General features: G+C 43.3%; 1 protein-coding gene across 4 annotated transcripts in view; it reads right to left on the reverse strand.

Annotated features, from left to right (window-relative positions):
- LOC130210401 (unconventional myosin-XVIIIa-like) overlaps nucleotides 1-14,804 on the reverse strand; it is a 118,340-nt gene that overhangs the window by 89,235 nt on the left and 14,301 nt on the right. The gene's annotated exons all lie outside the window — the stretch shown is intronic.

Consider the following 14,804-nt stretch of genomic DNA (forward strand, 5'->3'; position numbering starts at 1 on the left):
GAAAATATCGGTGACATCATGGTGCATTCAGGGGACAATCTGACGCACTACTGTGGTACTGGGGTTTGTTTTGATATGGAGTCACTGTTCAAAATTAACTTTGTGACTCAACGGCTCAGAGGACCGGCAGATGAAGAAATCCACCAACCAATCTTACTGGTAATGAAGAGCCTTTTTTGTGTCACGGATTTATAGTATATTTTATGAAGATAATAAGGTAATATGTTGAATACTGGTGACACACAGAGCAGCTCTTCAGCACACATGACGATAATGATACATCGTGACTAACGGATCCGTGTTGAGAGACAACATTTGCTCCATTCGGTAAAAATGAGGATCGGATTAAAGTCAATTAGATCGTTATCATGATGTGTTCACATGTAATCTTGTGAAATGTATATTTGGTGAGAAACCAGTTGTCTGAAGGAGATGTTTTAGTAGCATCCTCACAATAACTCATTAAAGCTGATTATTAAAACTGTTTTTATCAACAAATACAATCTTAGATGGATGGTACATATTAAACACTGAGAAGCTGGACCCAACAAAAGTTTGGTGAACAATGAATTTAATTAAATTCAGTGTATTTTGGATAGCCCAAAATCACAAATCAGCCTCAGAGGGCTTTACAATCTGTACACGTACAATGAATGGATGAGTAAACTGAAGTTGAAAGTGAGTTTTAGCAGTAGACACAATGAAGACAGTACAGTAAAGTTGTACTCTCATGCTCAATCTCTTATTTTCTAAAAGACGCAACCCCGTCAAGTGGCTCCACTGTTCGAGCTGTCTGACATGTTCACTTCGGGTTTCTGTCAGTCACAGTTGGAGAACAGCAGCTGGCTAGCTGGACAGCTAATGCTAAGACAGGTCTGTCTGGTGGCACTCGTTAACTAGTTCCTGAACATGTGCAGAGACTACCTGTGCTATTCCGTCCCTTCTACTGGAGACATACCTTCACACCTTGTCCAAGCATCACGTGCTGGTTCAATTCCACGTCCGGTTCCTCAGCGACCTGAACACCAACGCTCACTAAAACCTTCTCTCCCCTGTTGCATAGGTTTCACTTGATAGCCACGTCTCCAACATGCTGCATGTCTACAGTTGAGTGTGTCGTAAGCTTCCTGTGTGAAACAGTCCAAGCATGGCAGAGCAAAGAAAAGCAGAAGCAGAGTGGAACATGTTAGATGAAATAATACGATGGCTTGTCTCTCTGCTGGAACTGGATGAACAACAGTGATGCTGACCACGAACCACTAGAGTTGAAGCGGAAGCCCCCCAATCAAGTATATTCTCATATAAATAAAGAGGGTTGCTACGCTGACAACCAGGCATTGATGGCCATTTTTACCCTTATATTTTGAGTTAATAAGACACTATGCAGTTCAATGTCATTCATGGACATCTTTTACAACTTTTACAAACGAGGAATTGATGATGAGTCTTACGACTTTGACAGCGTGGGGTCTTTCCAAAGAGTAGATAAGAGCTATAACTAACAAACAGATGTGTCACCTGTTCCATTACAACAGCAAAGAAACAAGTTGTTCTAAAAAGTGAACAACTTATCCTGACCGTGTGTACATGACATGTTGCTAAACGACCGCCACCAGATGGAAACACAAGAGCCCGGACCGCGAGACAAGAAGTGTTGGTTAAACAACAGTGGTCATACTGACTGCACCAGTCGAAATGTCAAGACGTGTAAAGCTGTTGGGTTAAGGCAACAACACATTCAACTTCGGTTGGAGACTAGGTCAGTGTTTTGGTTAAACAGGGACACATTCAAGCACAATGCTTCAAAAGTCACTGTTTTCACCTTTGTATGTCCACCTCTTCCCCAAACATTAAGAGGGAACATAGTATACTCTGATTAGTTGGGAATGTATATGAATGCAATGTATACAAGTTAGGGTTGAATAAAGTCTGAGAATACGTCTCTGACACAAGCAACCAAGAGAGATTTTTACATTCCGTCTCCACTAAAGCAAACTAAATCCTGTCCAACATGGACTATGGACTGTCCACCACACAAGGACACAGACATCGACCTCTTGTATTTGTTCACTTTAGACCACAAGATGGAGCCAGAGTACCAGGGAAATCTCCACGTGCAGCCACACAAAGCATACCATTATTACCAGGCGACTGCCATGATATCCTAGAGAGGAACAGCAATGTGAGATGAAGACAAAGTGGAAGCAAACTGCACTGTGAAATGAATGCAGAGACAGACTGAGTCCAGCTGAGATTGAGGTGTAGGAGAACAAGGAAGAGGTTGTGTATGGGCAGGGCAGACTTTGGAAATAGAGTGTAGCTTAAAGAGGAGGGTGGGGTAAGAATAAATGCAGTGACGTAACACTGTGTTCCAAAGTCTTGAATAGTCACGAAGTGTGTCATGTACACACGGGTTGACGTAAAGCCCGATCAGCTAAGAGCAACACACATGCACTGAAATGCTCCACAGTTGAAATCTTCTGATATGTTTAGTTTCCCATTAGCTGCATCTGGAAGTCCGAAGTCGGAACTAATTGAATTTCTCTCACTTTTGGTCAAAGCGATTTGGGATTAGTTTGTATAATACTTTAGGCCAACACCAATATTTGGATATTCATGCCTCCCTTAACGTTACTTATTTACATATCCACACATCAAATCATAATATTGAAGTACAGTAAACTAGTGTAGTGTTGTTTTGTGTCTTTGGCACACTGATTTTCTTTCAGTGTAACTGTTGTTTGGTCCCTTGTTTGGTCCCTGACTCTGATATTGTTCTTCATCATAAACATGTCTCCATCCTTGACATATCCAGTAGACACATGTAGACATCCTGGTGAAAGCTGGCTAAAGCTACGCTATGATTGGTCAGGCGGTGTTCGAGGGGTGGGACTTAGCAAAGGGTCACTACTCAAGAACATTTCCTCAATGGCATGTGACATTCCACTCATGCACCCAGGAGAATGCACTCTAATATGACACACACACACACACACACACACACACACACACACACACACACACACACACACACACACACACACACACACACACACACACACACACACACACACACACACACACACACACACACACACACACACACACACACACACACACACACACACACACACACACACACACACACACACACACACACACACACAGGATTGGATGGATTGTAAAGGACACAGGGGTTCAGACTCTGAACTGACCAGTAGGACACAGCATCATCGCCACCAGCAGCTGGAGATACAAAGCGTTCAGACATGTGGTGCGCTTCACCTACTGAGTTACAGTCGGGCACAGATCAAACCGGGATGACTTGCTGACAAGTTATGTGCAGTGGTTGTACACGTATCCATAAACAAACAAGATTCACTCCGTAAATCAAACAGATTTCGACGGATCGAGGCAAGTTTCCATCTCCCGCTGGTCTTTATCCTAAACTAGACTAAACACGTCCCACAGGGAGCTCTGTACTGGATGCTCACTGATGTAACTGATACAGAGCTGCTCATCTGTGTTTCAACAGACTCAATTCTCCAACATATTTGTTACAGGCTCTGTTTGGTAATTAAGTTGTTTCCAGTTTTTTGAGATACAGTCCATCAATTTGTCAAACGATACCTGCATTTACATAAAAACAAAGACAACTCACTGACAATGTAGCCGAGTAGGTTTCATGTACCAGACCAGAGCTGGACAAGGTGTCTCATGTGGACGGATCGGAAACTCGCACCATGCTGTCGTGTGTCACACTGAGCTCTCGTGTTTGATACCTGTACTTGTACTCTGCTATCATAGTAATATCATCAAGTGTGGGCAATGTCCAAGACCCACACCTAATCGACTGGTACTGAACTTTTTAAGCTTAAAAGCGTTTGGAGTTAAGGGCCTGGCTCATCCTTAATTATTTGCAACTCTCATATAATTCTTTGAGTAATCAAGAGGGTCTCAAGACTCCAATAACTAAAGCTCGGATTCAGTGGAAAAGGAACGGACACGGAAGTGAGCAGTATTAGAGGCCGTCAGAGACCAAATCTACATCTGTGTGAAGGAGAACTTGCCGCTGCCTCTCCCATTTCTGTCACGTCGGCATCAATGATCCACTAGAACAGCTTTATCCCCACGTCGTTTGGGTCAGGGTAGAAGAGCAAAGCCGGTGTAACGGAGGATCTTCTTTTTAATGCAGTACTGCAGAATCGTGTGTTTGACAAGCCTGAGTGAGCAGGGTGTCAGATGTAGGTCAGACAGGTTCATGATGTGTTTGTCTGTGCTACATGTGAACATGTTATGCTAACTGACATGAAGATGACTTTAGACACACGTGGGCAGTTTGAGATACCAGCATGATAAACAGATGATACAGCCATCAGCATCACATCATGTTAACTCCAAGCATGTTCATTCTGTCTGGCTGCAGAGATCTATGGAACGCGTGGGAAGGACAACACCAGAGATATGATTTTTCCTAAGATTCCAGCTGCTTTGACCTCACAACGTCAAAGGGAAAGGGGTCAGGTGCTATAAAATCCAAAAAGAAACAGCGTTTGGGGTTAAGGGCCTGGCTCAAGGATAGCACAGCGCTGCTTTTAACTTCCCCCGGCCAGATTGGTCATGCCATCCAGGGGATTGAACCAACAACCTCATTTCCAGTATTTCAGTAGATGCTCCCAAACAGCTCTCACTCAGTCAGCTTAAGAGAGAGTGATGCTCGTTCCAGTGCGCTTGAGAGCAATCCGTCTCCATACTGGGACAGACTGCCTTAGATGCCTTTAGCTTTTCACAAAGTGGTATTTGGATATTTTGACAGGGAATTATGTTAATAATTAAAAACCCTTCCATAGGACGGCCTTGAGTTATGAGCACAGCGACACACAGCAGCGACCGCACATAGTGAGTGAACAACAAGCCGGGTCCACGGTCTGTGGTCTCCGGCTGAGAGAAGCCCCAGGCCGGAGGTCAGTCGAGGAACAGCGGATAGAACACAGAGCCCAGCGCTGCCCTGTTTGCTCAAACAGAAACAGAACAGCAGATAAGCCGCGTGGCAGCGGACATGTGCTGAAGTGTGGCCTTTGAGCTGAGGGTGTCTATGTGTGGAGTGAGTGATTGCGTAGGACTGGCACATTGACCTTCTGTATGTTTGTGGCTTCGATGAATTTAACAGGTTGGCGTGAACAAAAGAACCCATTGGTGGAGAAAACAAAGCAGTTCTTTGGCTTTGGGTTTCAGCGGCATGCTGGCTGAAGTATATCCTTCACCCACCAGCAGCCTAGTGTCAGTCTGCAATTGGTCGAGAATATCGCGGGGTTTGCTACGTTGCCTTCGTAGAAAGCCTTTTTTTCAGGTCTATTCCTTTGACTTGCATGCCAGCTACACATGTGATACTTTGAGGAGTATAAACATGATCTTGTTTGACTAAATAAGTAAAATGTTGACAAAGCTGTCTGTCTGCACTGATGGCAACTTTATGGAGTGCTTTTTTTAAATGTCTTACAATCTGGACATGCAAAATCACAAGTTTAGTTTCTCTTTCCGGAAAAGGTTTAATCATTTCCTACAGCAGGCAAATAGATAGTTTTATGGGGACAATTTTCAGCTGCAGATGAATGTGCATCTGATCCTCTGACTGAGGTTGTTTCCTGTCCCTTTATACATACAGCCACACATAATAGCAGAGTTGTTTCCCCAACAGGAAGGTACTAATCTGGAAATGTAAATAAACAAGTAAACAGCACTCTGTGCGGCAGCAGGGGCGGAGCTTCAGGGCAGTCCAGCATAATGTCGGCTGACTATGGCCTGCTAACGCTACAGCAATGCTAAATAACGTTAAAACAGTTCTTTTCTTCACTTTCCTTGAGTCAACAAGAACAAGCGGGTCGGCTACAGGAACAACAACCATTCTAATATGTAACACTTGAGTCGTTGCCGGTAAAATAAATCCATTAGGCCGGGCCCGGCTGCCGGCTGTGTTCGAAATAGCTCATTGTGTGTAATTTTCCCAGCAGGCCGTTGACACCATGGGTTCACTGCAGTATTCTTAAGTGATGGTTTTGTGACTTAATAAAGGAACATATTAATAGCATTTAGTAACAACACTCAGAACTTTCTTTCTGAATTGAAACTGTGAACTAGTAATAGCACACAATAAAATGTTTAGTTAAAGATTGAAGTAAGAGGAAGCATTTATTTACTTCCTGGATTCAATGTATGTTTGAATCTGTTTTTGGTTAGAAGTCAGAAATAGGGTCTGTAGTTAAGACAAGATTTTGTCTTACATTTTTTATATTTCAATTAAGTTTATTTTATATAGCCCAATATCACAAATTTGCCTCATAGGGCTTTACAATCTGTACACATCCGACATCCCTGTCCCAGGACCTCACATGGGAACTGGCAAAACTCTGAAGAAATCGAAAAAAAACTTTTCATGGGGAAAAAAAGGGAAGAAACCTTCAGGAGAGCAACAGAGGAGGATCCTTCTCCACGGATGGACAGAAGCAATATATGTCATGTGTACAGAATGAAGCATTACGAGTTTGTTCCAACATAATAAATATGTCAGCCTTGTGGGTTTTGAAGCGATGTGCATTATAAAAGGTGGGGGCTAACGAGAAACACGCGTGCTGTTCCAGCCTTGTTGTGTATTATTGCCTAGGATTATGAGGAAATACATATATAAAGCACCTCAAACATTAAAGAAATTACCGATTTCTTTAAACATTTAGGGCTTTTACTTTGAAAAATGTCCTATTGATACATTAAAATTGATTGATTGCCAGTGATGGGGATTTCAGATATGTATGGTACACATCTGCATTATTCATTTCCTGGAACTCTTGGGGAAATCTATATACAGGACTTTTTTTAACATTCAAAAGTCTGACTTATTTTTATAAACTCTTCCTTGGTACAGTAAAAATGTTAGCATAATTCAAGCTAAATCTCAGAAATGATCTATAAAGATACAAAATCAGTTCATTGTTTACTTGTATATGTTAGTGTATGATTTATCGACATCTTATTTTGAAAAACGGATGTTGTTTCACGTGGTTCTTTCCGCTAACTTTGCAAATCGGATGTTGTGTTATGTGAATCCTTCCGCTAACTTTATCAAAACCCTCGCGCGCTCCCGATCGAATGCGTTTACCAGAGCGTATTCACTCACGTGACCACAACAACCTTTGGCGGCCATGTTGGGGTCCATGCACGGCATTGTTTTGCTTTTTTTATGCAGCTCTTCTTTAGAAATGACCATTAGATCCTGAAGGAGACACAATTTCAGTTCAAAACGGCGTGCCTTGTGATTATGGTACTGTGCCTCACTGTTGGATGTGGGACTAATGATTCAGAATATGGGTTTATCAGCTCAACAAGACAGGCTATTACTTCAACTTGTCATGCATCTACTTCGGCTTCACTCGGCGTATGAGCGTTAGGACTGTTCTCATGTGTTTCTGTTGACACATCGGGTTGTGGGCACGTTTCCATTGACACACTCTCGTCAATAATCTCTTTTTGCTGTTTGCCGAGCGAAAATCAATGTTTCACTTGCGCAAAAGGAACTGTGGATGTAAACTTGGGAGGAAGCCATGAACATGGCAACTCCGTCGGGCGATGTCTGCCTTTACTCTGTGATTCATTTCAAGGTAAAATAAAACACTGGCTACATGGGAACAGCACTCAGCACGGCCAGCCAAACAGTCACTGCTGGTCCTGAATGAGCGCTGGAAGCGGCTTCATCAGACACTCGTCCTGGAGGCGGAGCTGTGCGACGACGGATCATATATGAACCCAGACACAGGGCGCTCGATGTTCCGACATTTGTGGTATTTCTACAACAAGTATAACGCAGAAATAGTTGTTAATGTCCCATGGTCGATAGCGGAAATGAAAACTGTTTTACAGGAATGTGTCAAAACTAAAGTAAGAGTTATGCCGTTTGATTTTCCCGCGTGGGACCTCGACACAAGTGCAGTGTTTCCCCCACCATTCCATCAGGGTGGCGGCCCGCCCCCTGAAATCTCCGCCCGCCATCCTGTAATTTTCTCTATCGCACCAGATTACAGCAGAAGTAATTTAAGGTCCCTTTTCTTAAAGAGCACGTCTTTGTTCTTTTATTAAACAAACTAAACAGCCGTCTGTTGTTGATCGTCTCTACACAACAGCATGTCATTTCTGTCTCTACGTGTCGCGTTAACACTTCTCGGCTCTCCGTCTCGCGCGCCGCAGAGCTCCGATGCCGGCGTGTCTGCGCACACAAGTGAGCTCACTCCCACTAGCCGGCAGAGCATTAAATATGTCGCGTGAAAAACAAACCGCTATATCTGCATTTTTTAAACGCTCCCACGGTGGAGAAGATGGAACAAGTCGCTCACCCTAACCCAACAAGGAGCCTGCTGGCTGCCATTGCCCTCAGTCCCAGTCAGCAGTGTAAACTGTGAGAGGGACTTCTCCTGCATGAACAGAGTAATATAGACTTTTTACAATGGGATTTACTGTGTAAGCTATCACTATTCCAAGATATCAGCTTTCACTTTTAAAGCCCAACAGTTTATGTATTTGCAGGTCAGGACAAACATCCGCAACAGGCTGCAAGGAGACCATCTTGCTGCTTGCGGATTTCAATTAATGGGCCAGATGTTTCTGACTTTCCTTATCAAGAGGCTCTGGAACTCTTCTTTGAAAAGCCCCGAAAAATCCACTGCAGTGACAAAACGTGCACCCTTTGTGGTGGTCATGAAAATAAAATAAATGTACACCAACATGTTTCAAGTGTTTGTGTCGGTCGGTCGGTTCTTCCCCCCCTGAAGCTGTAAACCTAGGGGAAACACTGAATAATAGTCTTTCTGAAGATTATCTAGCTGAACCAGACGTATGATTTATTTTCGGAAATAATCCAAATTAAAGACCTATGTATTAAGGGAACCAGTACAACGCAAAGAAACGTGCTCAACAAGGTTTATCTAAAGGTCCATCCATTCAGTCTTACTCCTGGTTGGTTGTCCAGTGGAAGAGGTGGGTGGATGAATAGAAGGGCAACGTGTGTTTTGTGTTAAACTACGCTAGAACAACACAAATAAAGGGTATGCAGCAACCCAAAGCAAACAAAGATGTTAAACTTTGATGAACAAGAAGTGTAACCTATTAAAAACCTGTTGAAAGACTTCCAGTGCCTGCCTTGCAGTGACGTGCGGTGAGGTTCATGGTTGGTGAGGCACTGACTCCTTTAGTGTCAGATTTACAAATATATAAACCCAAAAGGGTAGCTTATTCAATTGGCTACTGGTTTTTTCATGTCTCATCAGCATTCTTTACACAACACACACACGCACAAGGTACATATTACAGATACGTAAAGGTAAACAAAAGTTTGAAGCAAACCTTTTGGCTCCAGCGTTGGTCTACCTGTGTTAATCACGTCCACTTTTGACTGAAAGTTCAGTTTTGAGACATTTTTAAGCTTAGATATATAATCCTCTTCCATGTTGGCAGTCTGGCGTAGCAAAATACAAAAACAAACGGACTTGACTCGCTTGGCGCCTCTGCGTAGAAGAAGCAGCAACAAGTACCCGTTGGCTCATGTGCGCCCCTTCAGTGAGGCAGAGTATTATCTGCCTCACCCTGCGCCTTTTCACTGCGGTTTTATTTCCCATCAGCAAACTAAATATGCCACAATTCAGACGGGATCAAAAACAAACCTTTGTCTCCATTGACTAGCATACATATTGTTTTATGAAATAAGGTCCCATGAGGACTGGAAAGGGAGGGGTCTCCGCCTCTCTGTAAATCAAGCCATGTGATGTCAATCATTTCACAGGTGGGCAGACTGGAATACATCGATGTCTCCATGAACTGGTACCACTGGTCTGACCCTGAGAGACTTAACACTGGCCTACCACACTTTAACGATTGAATATTGAACAGAAATCTGTCAGATTGTTACAAAGTGCTCAGCATGGAGAGAAAGCAGACTGCTGACTGAGCGGTTTCAGTCAGCAGCGGTCAGCAGAGGGAGGCCAATCAGGCAGGGGCTTCTGACACAATGCTACTGCACCACTCCAGCTCCACCTGGTAATGTCCTTATAAAAGGCGGTCAGGGAGAGGAAGTCACTGGGTTTATGGGAAACTAATTTTAGCCTAAATACTACCATACTTCCTTCCAGTGTAAGAAATCATGACCTGAGACTGTTCTCAGAGTCAAATAGCTCCAGCCATGATATATGCCAACAAAGAGATGGAGGACCTTTGTGCCTAAATGGATGGAACAAATTGGAACGGAAATACGGACTTTACAAGTGGATTGGTCAAGCATGGTTAATACCCGATCCAGTTGTAATTCTGCAATAGCGTTGTTTCAGATGTGTGCATCCCTACCAATCATCTTCACGTTAGTAACCATAAGCCATGAACTAAAAGGCAGATGGTGGAGCTATTCTAACGTATGCAGTTCTTATCCTCTAAAAGTCCCATAAAAGACCCAAACCTACGTTTCAGTACTGTGCTGTCTGAGGCTCTAAGCTCCAAGCCTGGTGGTTCCTCCAGGAGACAACAATCTAGAACAAATCACAAGTTTAGTTTCTCTTTCCGGAAAAGGTTTAATCATTTCCTACAGCAGGCAAATAGATAGTTTTATGGGGACAATTTTCAGCTGCAGATGAATGTGCATCTGATCCTCTGACTGAGGTTGTTTCCTGTCCCTTTATTCATACAGCCACACATAATAGCAGAGTTGTTTCCCCAACAGGATGGTACTAAGATAGTAGGTAGATGCATCAGACCTGAAACCAAACACCTCATTGTCATTTGTCACAGAACAGCTGCTCACCTCTCCAGGCCTCCCTTCTTTACTCTTCGAGCCTTTCCTGCTGCAGACTTCTGTATTATTCATCGGGGCTGCAGCACTTCTGTAAATAATTCAGTTTGTGAAACAAAAGTGGAGGGAAGAAACTCCACGCCACATCAGCGGAGAGAGAAATGCACTGTGATGCTGGCAGGGGGGTCGGAGTGCCACCGACAAAAGTACTGCCATGTTTAAACAAGTCGACAGTTAAAATACTGAGGGTATAGTGCCCACTCACTGGCACAAAATCTATTCGAGGAACACAGTGGTATGTCCTCTGAGACCTCACCACAATCTGTGTTAAAGGAAACATACATTTTATCCTCTGACAGACAGAGGACGACTATTTAAAAAACACCTAACCGAGTCCCGACATGTTGTGTTTCCGCTCAACATTGATTGTAAAATTCAGCAACGACACAACATGTCTGGGTTTGGACGTCTTACACACGCTCAATGGACAATTATGGGAGTAAAGTCAGACTAAGATAAAAAAGATATAGTGTTTGCTACTTAGCCAAAAACCGGTATTTTCTATGTAATATATTCTCAATTAAAGTGTTTGTTGATAAGTCTTGGAAGCATTTAAATGAAACCTAATTTGATTGTTGCGCAAGAGCACACACACTTAGTTGGGAATGTCAAACACACATGTATGTTTGACTCATCTCCTGCTCATCAGTGGCAGCGAAGGCTCCGTTTAGCCCAGTGCCTGCTTAGTTTAACAACACCTCCCTCTTATCGTGGCACTGGTTAATCCCCATCTCTGGAAGGCAAGAGGATTAGATCCCAGCAGAACGGCCAACTCAGCCAGTGTCAAATCTGGAATAGGAGAACCTGATCTGGCTACTTGGATCCAAGAGGCTATTAGAGATCAAGTGAGAGGCGAATAAGTAGGAAAGAGGATTAACAGCCGAACAGTGTTGTGTTAACCTTCTTGTTTGGTAAATCAGAAGCATCAGGCACACATAATCCTTTGACTGGCAACACATGGCTGCCTAATCAGCATCACACACACAGTGTCCATCATGGAGAAGAGCAGCTAGGTCAGCCACTAATCTAGACCAATGATGAAGATGGAGCCACAACATGCTGCAGAACTACTATTACCAACCGATATTAGAACGTGTCTGACCGGAGGAGTTAGGTAATCCATTCGGAAAGGCAGACACACAGAGACGAGACAGACATGGCTGGGCAAGCGGTAGAAACATTTTCTTTTAGTCCACCAAGACTTGTCCTGCTAGCAAACTGTAAGTAAGTGTTGTGACTGGGGAGCAGCAGAACCACAGATGCTGTGTGCTCGAGTTTTGATTTAGTGTTATTGGGGGCATTATACTAAAGGATGGCTCCAATGTGTCATTGAGCCATGACTTGAAAATCCTGAACACAAGAATTGTGTAAAACTGTTCAATAGTTGAATTTCACAATTCAGCGCAACAGAGTATAGTCTTTTCATGTTTTTAGTGAGTGAATAATGTGCATAGAAACAAATCTCATATTTTATTTTACCCAGACTTTAAGGTCCCTCTAATACATTTGATCAACAAGTTCATTACCTTCGCATTGAAAATGCCGGAAGGTTATGTTTTGATCGCCGTGTATTTATTTATTTATTTATTTATTTTTATGCGTGTTATTCGCAAAACTCAAAAAGTATTTAACCGAATCGCATGAAATTTGGTGGGATGATTGTTTATTATCCGGGGACCAGTTGATTAGATTTTGGGATCGATCGGGTCAAAGGTCAAAGGTCATGAACAGGTCAAAATCTTTCGCAGAACTCAAAAAGTATTGAACCGAATCGCATGAAATTTGGTGGGATGATTGTTTATTATCCAGGGACCAGTTGACTAGATTTTGGGATCGATCGGGTCAAAGGTCAAGGTCAAAGGTCATGAACAGGTCAAAATGTTCTTGAATCGCCTGAAATTTGGTGGGATGATTGGTTATTATCCGGGGACCATTTGATTAGATTTTGGGATCAATCGGGTCAAAGGTCAAGGTCAAGGTCATGGAAAGGTCAAACTCTTTTGTTACCATAGCACGATACATTTTTGTCCAATTGGCATGCAACTAATGCCAAAATGTTCATAATTCAATGCCCAATCTTGTGATATGCGAAGGTATGCGCTCTACCGAGTGCCCATTCTAGTTATTTATTGATTTGATAAAATACAAAACATTTTTACTGCCTCTGATATAATTTGACAATGCCCGAGCGGAGAACAAGAACGTGGGACACGCATATCATTTCCCACTAGCTCTCACGCAGTATGTTCAGCTGTACTTTAATGTATATGACAGCAAGCATGGACGTGTGTGTAAAGTTGGTTGGTAATTTATACTTGATGCAGTTGGCATGAATAATGTTCAGGGTTTGCCACCACGAAAGGAAAGAACTGAGAAACATCCATTGACATCCATTGACATCCATTGACAGTTTTACTGGCTCGTTCTCAGTGTTTCATTGTTTATCAAATGGATCTTAAGTTCATTGTGCATTATATGTGCTTTTATTTTGTTACTTTTAATATCGTTCTGTTTCTTCAACGTTTTCCGTTTAATGTTACGTCATGGAGTTTGCTACTTTGGAACCAACTGAAATATCTTAACAACTACGGGATGGATTTCCATGGTTCTCCTGGTTTTCCAGAGCATGAACCCTCCTGACTTTGGTGACTGAGATATTTGGCTTTTGGTGAAATACCCCACCTATGAGCAATCCAGAATTCAATTAACCTGAACTGCATGTCTATGGACCGTGGGAGGAAGCTGGAGAACCCGAAAGGAAACCCACGCTGACACAGACTCCACACAAAGGGACTGCCCAGACCGGGATCCAAACCCAGGCTCCTCTTGAGGAGACAGCAGACACATCTTCTCTGTAAACCACATCCCGTATTCTCCAAAACAGAAACCAAATGGTAGAACTTGTGTTTTATGTTTCGGTCTCACGACAATGCCCTGCTTTTTGTGCTAGCGGGCTTGAGCAGCTGGTGTATTAAATGTGGAGTATGAAAAGTTACCGCTACAACACAACTGAGCTCTCTGATCTAATCCCTCTGCAGTATATGTCCTCCTCCCTTATTCGCCCCGTCATTAATGAACCTGATCACAGCTGAGAGAGAGAGAGAGAGAGAGAGAGCCCGAGAGAGAGCACGAAAGAGAGCGTGAGAGCGAGAACACAGATATCTGTTGTGTGGTATTTTTAGTCATTCGCTCCGACTTCTTCACTTGGCACTTTGTTTCCGCATTGATGACATTTAAATCAAATTAAGTGCGTCTCTCAGCTCACTGCCTTCAATTTGTAATATAGCATTCCTTTCTCCTGCCTGGTATGAACTGACTGCTCCATGAACTCTCACACACTGAGGCTGACGCAAAACTCTAATCGTCTGAGCCACAACACACTCGCGTGCTTATTTACAATGCAAACATGCTGCGGCGACCTAGTCCTCTGCTGGAAACCCCATTTGACAAAGCACTTTCACAGCGACCTCGCAAATCACATCCGCCATTATTTTCGCGGTTTACGTGCCACCATCAGCTGGCGCCGAGGAAGCAGTGGACACCATCCACTCTCCTGTTTCTTGACTGCCGAGTCAACATCCTGGTGCATTTTTAGCAATAACTGGTGACTTTAACCACACCAGCCTGGATAAAGCCTTGCCAATTTTTCACCAGTATGTTGACTGCCCCACACGGAACAATAAACTCTGGACTTACTGTATGCAAATGCTAAGGATGCATACAGTACCACTGGGGGGCCTTGGCAGGTCTGATCACGACCTGGTCCTGTTTACACCCAAATATGTTCCTCTGGTGCAGAGGCTGCCTGAGACCACCAAGACTGTTAGGAGATGGTCTCAGACCTGCAGGACTGTTTTGAGTCAACGGACTGGGATGAGCTGCGTGGACCACATGGGGAGGACATCAACAGCATGACGGGCTGCAT

Source organism: Pseudoliparis swirei, chromosome 20, assembly GCF_029220125.1.
Source record: "Pseudoliparis swirei isolate HS2019 ecotype Mariana Trench chromosome 20, NWPU_hadal_v1, whole genome shotgun sequence".
NCBI classification, from domain to species: Eukaryota; Metazoa; Chordata; class Actinopteri; order Perciformes; family Liparidae; genus Pseudoliparis; species Pseudoliparis swirei.